The 16,768-nt window shown below is 43.3% G+C and overlaps 1 long non-coding RNA gene and 1 pseudogene across 2 annotated transcripts; both read left to right on the top strand.

Annotated features, from left to right (window-relative positions):
- The first annotated feature begins 2,455 nt into the window (after nucleotides 1-2,455).
- LOC311097973 (THAP domain-containing protein 6-like) lies at nucleotides 2,456-6,871 on the top strand (annotated as a pseudogene). The gene is made up of 5 exons (XR_014609509.1): nucleotides 2,456-2,666; nucleotides 3,007-3,199; nucleotides 3,283-3,387; nucleotides 6,350-6,560; nucleotides 6,679-6,871. The product of XR_014609509.1 is annotated as a THAP domain-containing protein 6-like (transcript).
- Nucleotides 6,872-7,084: 213 nt separating this feature from the next.
- Nucleotides 7,085-10,093, top strand: LOC311097738. The gene is made up of 3 exons (XR_014609312.1): nucleotides 7,085-7,915; nucleotides 9,386-9,531; nucleotides 9,653-10,093. It is a non-coding gene; the product is annotated as an uncharacterized lncRNA (long non-coding RNA).
- Nucleotides 10,094-16,768: the final 6,675 nt, after the last annotated feature.

Here is a 16,768-nt window from a genome sequence, read left to right as displayed (position 1 = left end):
CAAATAAACGGGGTAGTGTTAACCTTATTCAGCACTGAAATCTGAAATCTGTCAAACTTCTTTCAAAGTCCTTCATCACATATTAATATTAAAATAACTTCAGAGCACCACAAAGTCAGACCTCAGCACCTTTATGTACCTTTAATGTAAGATCGTTCTTAGGTCACATACCAATTTAAAATCATAACATAAAAACTGCAATGGTACTGTTTTTAAAATCATGTGTAGTAGGCCTAAGTGTACAGTAAGTGTGTGTGTAAACATGCTTTAATGAAGTAGACTTCAAAAGCTTTTACATAAACTTACTTTAACTTATTTTCAGGGGGAGAAACCCCCTGACCCCTCCTAACATGATCCATATCACCCGTCAGAAAACAATTGCAACGTCTCAGATTGTGCCCCCCCCAGAATTTTGGCTTGCATGACACCCCTGGAATTGACCATCAAATATTGTATGCTTCTCAACACAACATACTTCATGCCGCATGCACATGCTCTTAAGAGGCCCATGCCGCAAGTGTGTGTTTTAGGACAGACCCTTGGTGTCACATGAAACTCAAACTAACCAGGATAATTTTTTTAAACTACACATTAACTATTAGAAGCCAAAGATTTGTAGTTAAGACTGCTTTTTGACCCTAGTGTATGTGCGGTGTTCAGTGGTCCATGTTGACCTTTTGTACAGCATGAACTGTACTTTGTCATCATGGTTTCCTTCAATATTTACAATGGTTCCGTGGCTTTTAGTGTACCTTGTCCCACATTTCAAACTTGCACTCTTACCCCCTTTGTGTTTTCCTCTTTGTTATGTGCTTGATGTTATAGAGGGATGATTGTGAAACATTTAAGTGAGATATAGGAATTGCTATTTGCTACAACATGTGAAATCGATAGAAACAATCAACCAGGGCTTAAAAATGCGGGGGGAAATCAATCGGTTCACTCCGAGCAGAATCAGCATTTTAACATTTCTGTTCATGCGTTTCTTCTTTAATATTACAGTTCCAAAAATGTTTTGATTAGAAAAAATACCAATTAATAGCATTATTAAAAAAAACAATTACCTATACTTTATACCAGAAATTAAACATAACTTTATACTAAATATCTTTATACTAGAGCTTGTGACTAAACCTTGTAACTTCAGGCAGTGGATCCTCAAACTGATCCTGGTTTATAGTCTGGTATTTGGCCTCTAATCATAGCCAATACAGCCTGTGCATAACACTTCATCTTTTATAACACAAGATTTTGGACAAATGTATTAAATGACAGGAAAAGCTGAGAGCCCACATAGCTACAAAAACCTTTTGTCAATAACCTTTGTAACCTGTAAGTTAATATCAACGTAATGCTGATCTTACTGCCTCAAATGTGGCCGTAAATGACTGACAAAACACAAATCTTCAACATTCACTGGTGAAAAACTTCAAAGTTCAATTTGAGCTTGATTTTGGGAAAATGTTAATAATATAATGACAGACGCAAGTGCCACAATACTAATTTTGTTCCTGTTTGAATATTTGTTTCCGGTTCGGAGTCCTGCAACCAATGAAATGGAATAACATGCAGTACTGAGTACAGTTTATTAGAAGAAAAAACGCAGTATAGACAAGTTACAAAACAATAAATAAAATAGAATACAAACATAAAAAACAAGAGTGTCGCCAAATCAAAGAAACTATCAGAACCAAATGATGCCCGTAACTGATGACCCACACCCTCTAAACTAACAGCCAAAAAGAAAATGTAGAAACAAAACTGAAATCTTCATCATATTCGATGCTTTACATAAACTACGCTAACTAAAACCAAATATACAAAAAGTGGCGATCGCTCTTAGCCTAACTAAAAATGAAGATTCTAACTGTAGTTGTTTGCAAATTGCTGTAAGAACATTCGCCGACTAGAAGGTAAAGCTCGACTGAAGGCACAGAATTGAGTTAACCCTGACACTGATTAGGCTCACTACTCAAGCAGTGACAAATAAGGCTTTTTATCCAGGCGGCACATCAGTGTATTGGTCGAGTGTCGTGTCGTCACATCTATGATTGACAGTTGAGTTGTCCAATGATTGTAAACCTAAGAGCAGAATATAGAAACAGTGGAGAAGAGCAAGTGAGGGGAGCAAGAAAAAAACAAACAAAATTTACAGAACACACATGGAATGCAACCTTTCATCTATTGCATTTTCCTTGCAGCACCAATACCATCGTCTCTCTTTATGTAAATAACCCTCAGTTCTTTGAATTAGTTTTGGGCATTAATATATGAATCTGATATTAGCGTAATTCTATATTTCTTAATATTAGTTTAATATTCTAAATATTGTGTTTACTATATTTTGGAAGTTTACTTTGCACTCTTAGTTATTTAACCTATAGAGACCTTTATTTTGAAAGGCAGCTTGCCGGAAAGGGGAACAGATCGCTTGCGCACAGAGAGCGCACATACATACAGTATAGATTGCTATCATAGACATAATAAATACATAGACGCCCTATTGGCCGCTGGAGCGTATGTCAACGGCGCCGCCATTTTGCGGGGGGCAACATTCCTATTTCTCTCATAACGGGAGTTGAGAAAAATGCCTGCTTCATGTGCTGCTTGGGGCTGTACAAATCGCCGCACAATCGAACCAGGTCTCGGGGGATTACTTTTCACAAGTAAGACTGAACATTTGTTTCTGGCTGTATTTGGTCGTTATATAATTAGTAATAGTAACGTAGTTGGCCACCGGAGTTAACGTTACTGGGATGCCGCTAGTTACCTTTGCTGTGAAAGTTGAGACATGAGTTGACATGATTTATAGTATAGTTTTAGCTTATATTATGTTTTATATTATAAAGTAAATTTCCTGAAAATCTAAAAAATCATCTATATTTTCTTAAAAACCGACTTTTATGACAAGTACTCGTTTCGGGTAGGCGACTGACATATTGTGAATCTTACTGTAACGTTAGTTAGTTATATAGTTGGCTAGCTCACTTTTCTCACACATTGAAGGTTTCCCAAAGACAAAGAGTTGAGGAGAGAGTGGGAAGTAGCTACACGAAGGCAAGGTTTTTCCGCAAGTGATTTCTCTGTGTTATGCAGTGAGCACTTCAAGTCGGATCACTTTGACAGGACAGGTCAGACTGTCAGGATTAGGGATGGAGCTAAACCATCAGTCTTCAGTTTCCCGACTCATCTACAAAGAGTAGGTTTTTCATCACTAGATTATAAGGATTTAATAGCTTGCCATTAAATGGTTATTTGTTTATATTTGTATTTCCTTTTTAGCCCGTTGCAACCAGGACTACACAAGCCTCAATGAAAGCTGAGGAAAGCCTGTTAGTGGACTGTTCTCAGCATTTACAAGAGACTGATCCTCCTCTGCCTAATGCTGTGAGCATTATGGCCCTGTTTATATTCAAACCTCTCTGTCTCCCACCAAAAATGACATTTTGATGAAAACGAATAACAATTTTGTCACAATTTACTGCCATCACATCAATTAAAGAGGAAAGCACTCACATTTTCAATCAGACAGTCACATCAGGTATATAACAAAAGAACAAATTTGGGTGAATTATAAAACAATACATGCATATACAGTGAGGAAAATAAGTATTTGAACACCCTGCTATTTTGCAAGTTCTCCCACTTAGAAATCATGGAGGGGTCTGAAATTGTCATCGTAGGTGCATGTCCACTGTGAGAGACATAATCTAAAAAAAAAAAAATCCAGAAATCACAATGTATGATTTTTTAACTATTTATTTGTATGATACAGCTGCAAATAAGTATTTGAACACCTGAGAAAATCAATGTTAATATTTGGTACAGTAGCCTTTGTTTGCAATTACAGAGGTCAAACGTTTCCTGTAGTTTTTCACCAGGTTTGCACACACTGCAGGAGGGATTTTGGCCCACTCCTCCACACAGATCTTCTCTAGATCAGTCAGGTTTCTGGGCTGTCGCTGAGAAACACGGAGTTTGAGCTCCCTCCAAAGATTCTCTATTGGGTTTAGGTCTGGAGACTGGCTAGGCCACGCCAGAACCTTGATATGCTTCTTACAGAGCCACTCCTTGGTTATCCTGGCTGTGTGCTTCGGGTCATTGTCATGTTGGAAGACCCAGCCTCGACCCATCTTCAGTGCTCTAACTGAGGGAAGGAGGTTGTTCCCCAAAATCTCGCAATACATGGCCCCGGTCATCCTCTCCTTAATACAGTGCAGTCGCCCTGTCCCATGTGCAGAAAAACACCCCCAAAGCATGATGCTACCACCCCCATGCTTCACAGTAGGGATGGTGTTCTTGGGATGGTACTCATCATTCTTCTTCCTCCAAACACGTTTAGTGGAATTATGACCAAAAAGTTATATTTTGGTCTCATCTGACCACATGACTTTCTCCCATGACTCCTCTGGATCATCCAAATGGTCATTGGCAAACTTAAGACGGGCCTTGACATGTGCTGGTTTAAGCAGGGGAACCTTCCGTGCCATGCATGATTTCAAACCATGAAAGTCTTATTGTATTACCAACAGTAACCTTGGAAACGGTGGTCCCAGCTCTTTTCAGGTCATTGACCAGCTCCTCCCGTGTAGTTCTGGGCTGATTTCTCACCTTTCTTAGGATCATTGAGACCCCACGAGGTGAGATCTTGCATGGAGCCCCAGTCCGAGGGAGATTGACAGTCATGTTTAGCTTCTTCCATTTTCTAATGATTGCTCCAACAGTGGACCTTTTTTCACCAAGCTGCTTGGCAATTTCCCCGTAGCCCTTTCCAGCCTTGTGGAAGTGTACAATTTTGTCTCTAGTGTCTTTGGACAGCTCTTTGGTCTTGGCCATGTTATTAGTTGGATTCTTACTGATTGTATGGGGTGGACAGGTGTCTTTATGCAGATAACGACCTCAAACAGGTGCATCTAATTTAGGATAATAAATGGAGTGGAGGTGGACATTTTAAAGGCAGACTAACAGGTCTTTGAGGGTCAGAATTCTAGCTGATAGACAGGTGTTCAAATACTTATTTGCAGCTGTATCATACAAATAAATAGTTAAAAAATCATATCTTGTGATTTCTGGATTTTTTTTTTTAGATTATGTCTCTCACAGTGGACATGCACCTACGATGACAATTTCAGACCCCTCCATGATTTCCAAGTGGGAGAACTTGCAAAATAGCAGGGTGTTCAAATACTTATTTTCCTCACTGTAACAGTACACTTTGTATACCTGTTGCATATGTATGTGTATGTATGTCTGTGTTTGTGTGTGTCAGTCAGGTAAGAATATTCAACACAGCATGTTTAAGAATGCAAGCCAGCAAGTATAACATTGTACTAGCTATTCACCAACCAGCTGAGGATGTGTGTCAGGTGTGAAGGGTTGGGGTCAGAATCCCTTGTCTCTTCAGTTAAAACTATATCCTTTTTAATGATTACTTTATTGTTATTAAAAATCTCAATAATCAAGTATATCCATGTATTCATGTAGTCTCTGTGAGTGTTTAACCAGTCTCTTGTAGGTGCATTCCAAAGTGTGTCCTTGGGTTGTGTTCACAGCCAGGGGCCTTTTGAGGATAACTCTCTTGGGATTTAGAGAGTGATTTAAAGGACTCTGCACCCAGGTGTTGCTTATCCAACTTTCTTACTCTTAATTTCTTAGGCCTGCAAGTTAAAGGTCAATGTATCCATAGTATAAGCTGATGTTTGTTAAGTGCATTTCCTCATGTGCATTTCTCTAGGGAGTAAAAAGGATGACTGTCGTTCCTGTTTCCCTAAGGAGTGAAATGTGTTATCAGTCTGTTATGGTGTGCTGCTTTTTAGATAATGAACATTGGCATTCTTTATCCTTGAAGAGGACTGTTGTTCGTTAGTGTTGTGTGTGCGTTTGACATTCTGTGCAGGTTCTGAACTCTGTGATGTACGATTTATGGATATGAAGACAACGCTCTCAGACCCGGAGACGTCACTGCAAACTTACATCTCGGAGTTGGGCGACAACGGTCCTGATTAACGACGATATGCCCACTTATCTATCTGTTGCAGATTATTGTTTAGACAATGTTCTCTTAGCCAATCAGAAGTGAATGTTTATGGAATGCATGCCCTTGGAAAGGGTATAATTGGTGTATGATTTTTGTGTAAGGTAGAGTTAGCTTGCGACCTCCTCGTGAGACTTTGACGCTGGCTCTACCAATTTAACTGCAAACTATTCTTCAGTAAATTTTTACTTATTTGATTGAACTTCACGACTCCTGGTCTTCTTTCATCATATCTGGTCCTGGGTCTAGAAACTGTACCCCCCTTACAGTTGATATAAACATTACTCAAAACATTTTCATCCTTCATTCTACTAGGACCACACATATGCATTGCCTGCATCTCCCACTGATTTAAAGGCCCGACTCTGTGAAGCCTTGGCTAGAGTGGAGAGTCTGGAACGAGAGAAGAGGAATGTGAAGGACCGAGAACGGAGGGCAAAGAGCACTGTGCATGATCTTCTGGAGGATCTGAAGGGGAAGAACCTCATAAATGAAGACTTGAAAGAGAGGCTCAATTTCTACTCTGGTATAAAAAAAACTTTATGCATATCTTATGTGTACACATTCCCATTGTTATTATTATTATTATTTCCATTATTATTTCAAGAACACTTATTAGTTAGTCTGTTATAACTGAATTTCAGATCTTCCGATAGACCTCTTGTCAAAACGGTACTACGAGTACACAAAGGAGCAGAGGGAGTTTGCCCTCACTCTTCACTTACATGGCCCAAAGCCTATAACTATTTGAGAAAGTCTCTCCATCTCCAGCTCCCACATCCACATACATTACAGAGGTATTCTTATTTGATTGCACAAAATGGTTTAATACATTAATTAAAGGACAAGTTAGGTATTTTACACTTAAAGCCCTGTTTACAGATCGTTTCTGATGAAATAGAACGGTTAAGATTAAAATTTGGACACATGCTGCTGGCCCGAGAATTTTAGGCTTCTTTTAGGCGATTTTTTGTGTGAGCATATCAGTGAACACTATTTCATCAGAAACGATCTGTAAACAGGGCTCTAAGTGTAAAATACCGAACTTGTCCTTTAACTACTTTTCATTTTACAAAGGTGGATGAGTTCTGTAGATTCCAAACCTGGCCTCAACATGATGATGTTGGACATGTTGAAAAGACGACAAGAGGAAAACCCAGCTAAATATGGATGTGTGACTCTCATGTTGGATGCCATGGCTATCAAAAAACATGTTCAGTACAATCCTCATACACAGAAAATGTCTGGATTTGTGGATATGGGGGATGGTATGAATGAAACTGATGTTGCCACCGAAGCGCTTGTTTTTATGGTGTTGGCCTTCAAGACCATTGGAAGGCTCCAATTGCCTACTACCTGACCAACTCTCTGTCACCAAATACACAGAAGGTCTTAATTGTGCATGCCTTGGAGGAACTGCATGAGCGTGGAATAAGAGTGGTGTGTGTCACAATGGATGGACATGCCTCAAATATTAGCATGTGCACCCAACTTGGGTGCCAGTTAAAGGCAAACTCTCTTGTGCCCTTAAAAACCTTTTTCGCACATCCAGTGACTGGTGAGAAGGTGTTTGTTATGATGGATGCTTGCCACATGTTGAAGCTGGCTCGAAATATGTTGCAGGCTTACAGTCCAATAACCAGCAGCACTGGTCAGATCAACTGGACATTCATTGTTCAACTAAATGAAGTTCAAGTCAAAGACGGACTGCATGCAGCCAACAAGGTAACGGGCAAGCACGTGAATTTTGATTCCCAGAAGATGAAGGTGTCTTTGGCTGCACAGACACTAAGTCGCTCAGTCACTGTAGCTCTGCGCACATTGAGAGACCTTGGCTATTCACAGTTTAAACACTGTGAAGCAACGGCTGAATTCATTGAGGTAATACTATGCAAAAACAAATGTCCAAAAGCATTTGCAATTTGTTGGAAGGAATGAGAAACTGCTACTATGATGTGCACAAATGACTAAATGTTGTGGAGGTTGAACTAACTGTTGTGCAAATGTAAATAGTGATGTGAGAAATGCACCAAAGCGACTGAGAAAAACTGTAATGCAAACATTTGCTTTTAGATTATTGACAGGCTATTTGACATAATGAACAGCCGCAATCCAAGTGCCAAAGGGTTCAAAAGTCCCCTGGGTTCTTGGAATTGGAGTGATAGAGTAGAGTTCTTGTTGAGAGCCAGGGAATATTTGATCAGTTTGGTGATGAAAGATGGCACAACCCTTCATCAATCAAAGAGGTTATTTAAAATTTGAATATTACATGAAATCAATAAAAAAAAGGATTTAAAATACAGAAAAGTCAGCCCTCTGACAAGTATAATTATGCATATGTACTCAGTACTTGATTTGGGCCCCTTTTGCATGAATTACTGCCTCAATGCGGCAAAATAAATGAACTTTTGCACGACATTCAAATTTTTCGAGTTTCACCTGTATGTTCAGTATTTTTTAAGTTCTTTCAGGTGGCAAATTGGTATGTACAGGTGCTGGTCATAAAATTAGAATATCATCAAAAAGTTGATTTATTTCAAGAATTCAACTTTTCAGGTGAAAATAATATATTATATAGACTCATTACATGCAAAGTGAGATATTTCAAGTCTTTATTTGTTATAATTTTGATGATTATGGCTTAAGCTAGCTTACGCAACACTCGTTCCCTCATTTAGAGAGAACCGAGTCGTTTCATAAGCTGTAAGCCATAACCATCAAAATTATAACAAATAAAGACTTGAAATATCTCACTTTGCATGTAATGAGTCTATATAATATATTATTTTCACCTGAAAAGTTGAATTCTTGAAATAAATCAACTTTTTGATGATATTCTAATTTTATGACCAGCACCTGTATGTATTTTTAAGCCTTTCCAGTTCTGTTCTGAAATTGTTCCTAGTTGGCTTAATGCCTAGAGGTAAATCATTTACTTAAAGGTTCCTAACCCTGACACTAATTTATACTCTTAAGGAGCATGCAGTAATTTTGCGATACGCACTGTCTTTTATGTACTAGGAAAATATAATTACCAACTAGAGACATTGCAATGGTGTGGCTTTTTGGGAATCGTCCCTGAATGTTTTCTTAAAAGCCCCAAAGTTTTTGGATTTTACAAATAACTTTGTATCATTTGCCCTCAGTCTCTCTAACTAATCTGCTCTACAAGTCAAAGGAGCGAATTTTCTATTATTAGAGCTATCTATTGGTCACCGCAATGGCATGTCACCATGTTGTTGTGCCTTATCAATACCATTTACAACTTTCAGTGAACATAATTACATTGTGCTCTCTTAAGAGTATTTTGATTTTGCCATGGTCATACTGACAAAACATTTGATTTTTAAGGTACCTGTCTGTCATGGGGTTCATCATCAATATTGACACCCTAATGTTGATGATTCCTGAACAGTTACGATTTCAGCGGTACATCTGCACTTACCGATTTAGCCAGGATCACCTGGAGCTCCTCTTCAATTCAATTCGGGCATCAGGTAGGGATTTCAGAAATTTAGAAATTATAAAAAATATATAATCTGAAAAGAGGCAATATATACGTATTATTTTTCATATACATCTTGGCATTATCAGTGAATTTTCATGTTTGTGTTTTAGGGGGGTGGAATAACAATCCTACTGCAGGCCAGTTCCAGGGCATTTTCTGGCATCTCATGGTCCAGTGCGGTGTCTCTCCAAGCACATCAGGGAATGTGGCACCACAGGATGAGACCGTGTCACTATCAGCTGTCGAAATGTCATCTCTAACAGTAAATGAATCTGAGGAGCTTCCATCCCCTTTTGTAAACGTTTCTGCACTTGTGTGTGACCACAGCTACCTGCCAACCCGCTTTGGTAACCTTGTGGACAATGCCCTTGTGTACATTTCAGGTTTTGTGGTGCGTCAGATTTTGAGAAAGCTTCCCTGTGATGTGTGCCGTGCTAGCTTGGTGGCAGATGCTGTACCTGCGTCTTTTGATCAGAACTACCACTTGCTTTCACTGAAAAACAATGGAGGGCTGATGATTCCTTCTGAAGGTACTGTGAAGGTGGTCAGATCAGCAGAGCGGTTTATTCGCCAGTCATCCTGTGGGAAACCGGGAAGAGTTTCTTTGATCAATCAGTTTGTCAGAGCTGAGATTGGTTCTGAAGATGTGTTTTTTCTCAAGGAGCACATACAGGAAACACAGTTTGGAATTGACAACCATCATTTTTCTCTCTTGTCATTAGTTGTGTCTGTCTTTCACAAACTGAGGATGCACCACATTGCCAAACTTAACACTCTGACACTACAGAGTGGCAACTCCAGAAAAAAGCTCTGCAAAGCAGTTCTTTTCAAAGGGTTTTAGCTCTAATCCCCTGTGACCCTACAAAGGATGAGTGATTATAGATGATTGATGGATAGCAGTGAAATTAATCATTTATTATTTTTATTATTGTCTATTACTACTATTTTATTTGCTGTATACTGTTTGTTTATTTTATTGACTATACACTAAACTATTTACTAAATCCCTCACTTTATCTTTTATTTACTATTTGCATTGCACTGTAGTTGTACTGTCCATATCATATGTATAAAGGATCCATCAGTTAACTTTGTTATTGTATATTTGGAGTATCTATCTGTAAATATCTATAAAAAAAAAAACTTGTGCTATAAAAATACAGAAAGCACCTGCATGTGTGATTTGCTGAGTTGTTTTATTGTCTCAATGGCTCAATTCTAAGCACAAAAGAAGCTAAAATCGGATTAAAGACAGAAAATGCTTTTTCCACAATAAGAAAACTTTATTTAATGTAATGTGAAATTTTAATTATATCTCAGTATGGGGGTCTTCACAATTCTTATCCAATAATAAAAAGCCAAATACATGACAAACCTAAAGTGTGGCCATTCCTTATTAAAAAAAAAACGTAACTATCGAGATTTTAAATAACTAGAGATGGAACTTTTAGTACACCACATACAAACCACTGAAATCGGTTGCTAAATGTAATTTTTTATTTTTTTTTATCCAGAAAAACGCCTCGGTAAAACGCCTGAAGAGGGAACGAGCGTTGCGTCGAGAATGACGCTATGGGGAACGCTTTGCGTGATGACGTCTTGAAGCACATGTAAAATCAGTCCAATGGTGTGGCGGAACGTCAGAGGCGGGTGATGTCACGTACCAGGAAGCTATAAAAGCCGGCCTGAAACAGAAAACGAAAGCTTCGTATAGTCTGAAGTCGGGCTGACAGGCATGAAGGAGATATGGCAGGGCGACGCAACGCTCGTTCCCTCTTCAGGGAACCGAGGTTACAGTCGTAACCGAGGCGTTCCCTTTCAAGGGAACTCGCGTTGCGTCGAGAATGACGCTATGGGGAACGTCTATACCAACGCCTCCATAGCTACAAGTGTCTGTCCTGTGTGAAATCTGGAGAGCAGCACTAGGAAGACAGAACATGAGACCCTGGAGCAGAGTCTAGATCCAAAGAGTAGAACCTGACGAAGGTGTGCGGTGAGGACCAACCTGCCGCATCACAGACGTCCTGTAAGGACACTCCTGAAATAAGGGCCTTAGAGGCCGCCATACTCCTCGTAGAGTGTGACCGGACAGCCAAAGGAGAAGGCTGCCCAGCCGCCTCATAAGCAAGTGAGATAGCCTCGACCACCCACTTGCTCATTCTTTGCTTAGACACCGGACCTCCCTTGTTAGGGGACCCAAAGCATACAAATAACTGATCACTTTTACGCCACAGGGCAGCTCTGTGGACGTAAGCGTCTAACGCCCGAACTGGGCAAAGCAAATTATTAGCCTCCTGGTCCGCATTCTGAAAAGGAGGAGGACAAAAGGCCTGCAGAACAATAGGTCTGGCCACATTAGTGGGGACCTTGGGGATATAACCCGGTCTCGGATGTAGAAAAGCTTTAACCATACCCGGTGCAAACTCTAAGCATGACGGAGCAACCGACAATGCTTGCAGATCCCCTATTCTCTTGAGAGAAGAAATAGCAAGAAGGAAAAGAGCTTTCAGAGTTAGAAACTTCTCAGGAACCTCCTCAATGGGCTCAAAGGGGGCCAGGGACAAGCCTTGTAATGCAATGGACAAGTCCCATGGTGGCACCCTAGAGCGAACTGCAGGCCTCAGCCTCCAAGTGCCACGAAGGAAACGAGATACCAAAGGGTCTTTCCCCACAGACATTCCACCCAAAGGAATGTGGTAAGCACCTATGGCCGCCACATAAACCTTTAAGGTGGACGGGGTCAGACCTGCAGTGAACCGGTCCTGCAGGAACTCCAGAACTGTACCAATTGGGCAGTTGACTGGATCCAACCGACGGTCACTACACCAAGAAGTGAAGACTCTCCACTTCAGGGCATAAAGTTTCCTCGTGGAGGGAGCTCTGGACTGTAGAATGGTCTCAACAACCTCAGTTGAGAGACCTGACTCTATGAGCTGGGCCCCCTCAGAGGCCAAGCCCACAGGTTCCACAGTTCTGGGCGGGGGTGAAATATTGAGCCCCCTGCTTAGGACAGAAGGTCCCTCCTGACAGGAAGCTCCAGAGGATGCCCGTCGAGGAGGGACACAAGATCGGGAAACCATACTCTGCCCGGCCAGCGCGGGGCTATAAGAAGCAGGCAAACCCGGTCCCTGCGAACTCTCTCCAGAACTCCCGGGAGCAGAGCAACTGGGGGAAAGGCGTACAGACGTAGCCTCGGCCACGCCTGTACCATAGCATCCAGTCCCAGAGGAGCTGGATGCGCGAGGGAGAACCAAAGTGGACAGTGAGACGTCTCTCGAGACGCAAACAGATCCACTTGAGCTTGGCCAAACTCCCTCCATATCAGCTCCACCACCTCGGGGTGGAGCCTCCATTCCCCGGGCCTCGGCCCCTGTCTCGACAGAGTGTCTGCTCCTATATTCTGGACCCCGGGGATGTAAGCTGCCCTGAGTGACAGTAACTTCCCCTGGGACCACAAGAGGATATGGCGTGCCAAGTTGGATAACGGGCGCGAGCGCAAACCCCCTTGGTGGTTGATATAGGCGACTACCGACGTGTTGTCCGTGTGTACTAACACATGGTGTCCCCTGAGATCTGTGATAAAGCTCCTCAGAGCCCGGAAGACAGCTAACATCTCTAGGCGATTGATATGCCAGGAACGATGATGGTCTTCCCACAGACCTTGAGATGAGCGACCCTCCAGGATCGCTCCCCAACCCGTGAGGGAAGCATCTGTCGTTAGCAGTTTGCGACGACAAGGAGCTCCCAACACTGGGCCCTGGGACAGGAACCAAGGTTTCTTCCACATAACCAGGGCACGTAAGCATCGCCGCGTGACCTTGATTGTGCGAAATGGGTTGCCCCTCGAGGAAAACCCCCTGGTCCTGAGCCACCACTGCAGGGGCCTCATGTGCAGTAGTCCAAAAGGTATCACGTTGGAAGCTGCTGCCATGAGACCCAACAGTCTCTGGAACTGTTTGACAGTGAGTAGCTGGCCTAGCTTTACACTTTTCACAGCTGCAAGGATGGATTCTATACGTGGCGGTGACAGGCGCGCCTGCATCGACACAGAATCCCAAACCACGCCTAAGAAAGTGGTCCTCTGTAGTGGAGAAAGCACACTGTTCTTGGCGTTCAACCGTAACCCCAACTCTTTCATATGGGCGAGAACGACATCTCGATGTCGAACCGCCAACTGATGCGACTGAGCTAAAATCAACCAATCGTTGATGTAGTTCATTATGCGAATGCCCTGGAGGCGCAGAGGCGCCAGAGCTGCATCCACGCATTTCGTGAAAGTGCGGGGTGATAAAGCTAGGCCGAATGGAAGAACTCGATATTGGTATGCTTTGCCCCCGAAAGCAAACCTCAGGAACTTCTAGTGACATGGACGGATGGAAATGTGGAAATAAGCGTCCTTGAGATCTATCGTGACAAACCAGTCCTCGGACCTGATCTGTGGCACGATCTGTCTCAATGTTAACATTTTGAACTTGAGCTGCATGACTGACTCGTTCAGAACTCGAAGATCTAAAATGGGACGCAATCCCCCGTCCTTCTTTGGAACTATGAAGTACCGGCTGTAAAACCCGGTTTCCCTGCTGGAGGGAGGTACATATTCTATGGCCCCTTTCTCTAACAGAGTGTTTACTTCCTGTTCCATAACCAGAACCTGCTCGGGGCCCACCACTGTGGGCAGGACCCCCATAAACCGAGGTGGGCGTTTCTTGAATTGTATCTGATACCCTTTTTCTACGGTCTGCAGGACCCAACGAGAAACATTTGACAGTAGCTTCCACGCTGTCAAAGATTCTACTAGAGGTACCAGCCTCTCGAGACTGGTTTCTGGATTTTGTTGTTGCTGAGTAGTCGGTTCGTCGCCCTGTAACGGCGCACCGGCAGGGAACGACTGAACAGACTGCTCTAACACCCTCCTCAGAGGGGGCGGGCATCCCGAGGCCACTACGTTTCCGGGTGGTCCTTGAGATATGTGCTCGCCGGAGACCGCTGCGCCCTGTAACACCGGAGGCGGCAGAGTTAGCAGAACGGTCCCCTGAGGGTACCGAAGAGAGACGGGCACCGTAAAAAGAGGTGTTAACCGCTCTGCTTCGGGGGGGACTACCCTCATTCGTCCTGAGCCCACGGACATCAGGACTTTTTCCCAGCAGCCTTCTTGGCGGTAATAACGGTCCGCAGATCCGTTTTACCCCTCGAAGACTGCTGGGTTTGAGAGCGCCCTCCGTGTCCCCGTGATTTTTGTGGGGGAGCACGAGAGGACACACTCTGTTTTTGAGTGGCACGATATTCAGCGCTCTTTTTAGAGGAGTGAGGCTGCTCCCGCTCAGCAGCCTCAACGAAAGAACGGCGGGGGAGAATTTTCTGAAGTGCAGCTGTCTGTTTTGCAGCTTCTTGTGACTTAGCTACAGCACTGTTTACAGCATCACCAAATAACCCAACAGTGGAGACCGGAGCATCTAAGAGAACATGTTTCTCTTTATCTTTTATGTCGCTTAGATTGAGCCACAGATGCCTCTCAGTGGCCACCAGGGCTGCCATAGACCGCCCAATTGATTTAGCGGTCTCCTTGGTGGCCCTGAGAGACAGATCTGTGGCTCTGCGTAGTTCAGCCACCGTGTCAGGACCAATTCCCCCGCCCTCCTCTAAATCCCCCAATAATTCAGCTTGATAAGTCTGCATAATGGACATCGTATGCAGACACGCTGCAGCTTGACCAGCGGCTGCATACGACTTATGAACCAGGGAAGATGTCATTTTAACTGGCTTGGATGGAAGTGTAGGAGCCTTCAGGGAAGATGCCGTTGCTGGAGAGAGATAGCTCGCAAGCGTCTCCTCCACCTTCGGCATCTCCCCATAACCATACTCTTTATATTTATAAATTGAAGAGTAGTGAGATGTGTGTGGTGTAAAAACTCTGTAAGACACTGGTTTTCCCCACGATCTCGACACCTCGGTGTGGAGATCGGGGAAAAACGGAAGGCTCCTGCGCTGGGGCTGCGCACGAGATGGCAGGAAGCGTTCGTCGAGCTTGCTTTTCGAACGAACGTCCTGCCTATCCTCTGGCCACTCAATAGAAAGTCTGTCAACTGCTCTAGTGATTACATCGAGCAGTTCCTCAAACGCGTGAGACTGAGGTGGCGAATCCTCAGAATCAGCGTCAATACTCACAACATCCAACTCCTCAGAGCTGGATAGTTGCAGTACTGGTACCTCCATCGGGGGGGAAGAAACCGCAGCGCGTGCTTCCACACCCTGATGAGAGGCACTGGATCTGTCAGAAGGAGGCTGAGATAAGGCAGAGCCCGTCTCAACATCCACTGACAGATCCATTTGCGAACCCCAGGTCTGAGATCGCCGCCGATCCTCAGCCGCGGCGGGACCCGAGCCCTGGGGAACGTGGTCGGGATTGAACCGAGCCAAGCGGGATCGGAGCGTACGCAATGGAAGCGCACAGCAATGCTCACAGTCACCACCCTCGAGTGCTGACCGGGCATGCTCCTCTCCCAGACAAACAACACAAAGAGTGTGAGTATCACCTCCCGTAATATAACGCGGGCAAGGATGAACACACACTCTAAACTGCTGCTTGCTCGCCATACTGAATATATATATATCGACAGACAACACCAAATAACAAGGACAGATTCAACACAGAGCGCGACTGAAGACTCAGAAAGCTTTCGTTTTCTGTTTCAGGCCGGCTTTTATAGCTTCCTGGTACGTGACGTCACCCGCCTCTGACGTTCCGCCACACCATTGGACTGATTTTACATGTGCTTCAAGACGTCATCACGCAAAGCGTTCCCCATAGCGTCATTCTCGACGCAACGCGAGTTCCCTTGAAAGGGAACCACAGCTCACCTGTTTACTTGCATTTGATTACAGTGCAGTCTTGCCCTCCGCAAAATGGCGGACACGTTGACGTATCGCAGCAACGTTCCAAAGCGGCCAATAGGGCGTCTATGTATTTATTATGTCTATGATTGCTATACTGGACACGGAACCATGCGGTCACGGATTCACGGATCAGATAAACATAACCTCAAGGTTAGTAAGAACAAAGCCAATGTCTTCCACACAAAGATAATCACACAGTATGAGAATCCAAAGCACACTAGTAAAGTCTCTAAAGTCTATTCTGTCGAAGCAGTGAACATCAAATTCCTGATTGCTCTAAATTCTCTGCAAAGTCTCTTGAAGAGCGGAGACAGTTCATAAAAGATACTAAG

This window comes from Abramis brama (assembly GCF_963993115.1).
Source record: "Abramis brama genome assembly, chromosome: 15".
Lineage (NCBI taxonomy): Eukaryota > Metazoa > Chordata > Actinopteri > Cypriniformes > Leuciscidae > Abramis > Abramis brama.
Note: the sequence above shows the minus strand (reverse complement) of the source record. Positions and strands in the feature narration are given on the sequence as shown.